A 1,663-nucleotide genomic window follows, 5' to 3' on the forward strand; every position below is an offset into this window, starting at 1 on the left:
TGTGTGCACCCCACGTCCTGTCTCTGCCATCAGCCCACTGTGCCCTGTGTGCACCCCACGTCCCGTCTCTGCCATCAGCCCACTGTGCCCTGTGTGCACCCCACTTCCTGTCTCTGCCATCAGCCCACTGTGCCCTGTGTGCACCCCACTTCCTGTCTCTGCCATCAGCCCACTGTGCGCTATGTGTGCACCCCACTTCCTGTGTCTGCCATCAGCCCACTGTGCCCTGTGTGCACCCCAAGTCCTGTCTCTGCCATCAGCCCACTGTGCCCTGTGTGCACCCCACGTCCTGTCTCTGCCATCAGCCCACTGTGCCTGGTGTTCACCCCACTTCCTGTGTCTGCCATCAGGCCACTGTGCCTGGTGTTCACCCCACTTCCTGTGTCTGCCATCAGGCCACTGTGCCTGGTGTTAACCCCACTTCCTGTGTCTGCCATCAGGCCACTGTGCCTGGTGTGAACCCCACTTCCTGTCTCTGCCTCAGCCCACTGTGCCTGGTGTGCACCCCACTTCCTGTCTCTGCCATCAGCACGCTGTGCACCCCACTTCTTGTCTCTGCCATCAGCCCATTGTGCCCTCTGCTCCACTTCCTGACTCTGCCATTGGCCCAATGTGCTCGGTGTGTGCCCCAAGCCTTGCCTCTGCCATCAGCCCACTGTGCCCTGTGTATACCTCACTTGCTGCCTCTGCCACCCTCCCACTACACTGTGCCTGGTGTTCACCCCACTTCCTGTGTCTGCCATCAGGCCACTGTGCCTGGTGTGAACCCCACTTCCTGTCTCTGCCTCAGCCCACTGTGCCTGGTGTGCACCCCACTTCCTGTCTCTGCCATCAGCACGCTGTGCACCCCACTTCTTGTCTCTGCCATCAGCCCATTGTGCCCTCTGCTCCACTTCCTGACTCTGCCATTGGCCCAATGTGCTCGGTGTGTGCCCCAAGCCTTGCCTCTGCCATCAGCCCACTGTGCCCTGTGTATACCTCACTTGCTGCCTCTGCCACCCTCCCACTGTGCCCTATGTCCCCCACTTCCTGCCTCTGCCACCCTCCCACTGTGCCCTATGTTCCCCACACTTCCTGTCTCTGCCATCATCCCTCTGTGCCCTCTATGTGCCCCTCTTAGACATTTCCTGGGGCGGTTAAGCTGTGCATTGATATAAAGTGCCATATTCCTCTGTTATCTCGGCTCTCACACTCATGTAAAGGCTGCTGGATACAGTGACAAGCCGGTCAGTTGGCAGCGGGGTGTGTGTGTATATATGTGGGGGGTGGTTATAATGGATAGGATGGGGGTGAGGGAACCCATACGTTGTTTTTAGTTCACGTGAACTTGAAGTGTGTGATGGCATAACGGAGGAGGAGGGAGCAGATCTGAATCACGCTCCCTTCTCTGTACCATCCTTGTTTTGCCTTACAGGCAAATTCCAGCTCGTAGCGTGTTGTTTTTCAGACATTACACAGATACCAGGCCTGAACACACAGTGCATAGCCACAGACTGGTCAGGGTGCCCATGCCTAGATGATTGGGTCAGTGCAACTCCAAACCTGCAGCTCACGTGGGATGTTCCCGATCTGCAGTGGTCAGGACCGACCTAAAGTAGTCCAAGGCAGGAAAACCAGTGACAGGGTCATGGGTGGCCAAGGCTCACTGATGGACGTGGGGAGG

At 57.7% G+C, this 1,663-nt stretch overlaps 1 protein-coding gene across 1 annotated transcript in view; it reads left to right on the forward strand.

Moving 5' to 3' along the window:
* LOC108800749 (ras-related protein ralB-A-like) overlaps positions 1-1,663 on the forward strand; it is a 32,695-nt gene that overhangs the window by 1,061 nt on the left and 29,971 nt on the right. The gene's annotated exons all lie outside the window — the stretch shown is intronic.

Source organism: Nanorana parkeri, unplaced genomic scaffold (assembly GCF_000935625.1).
Source record: "Nanorana parkeri isolate BGI_ZX_2015 unplaced genomic scaffold, ASM93562v1 scaffold2118, whole genome shotgun sequence".
In the NCBI taxonomy this organism is placed as follows: domain Eukaryota; kingdom Metazoa; phylum Chordata; class Amphibia; order Anura; family Dicroglossidae; genus Nanorana; species Nanorana parkeri.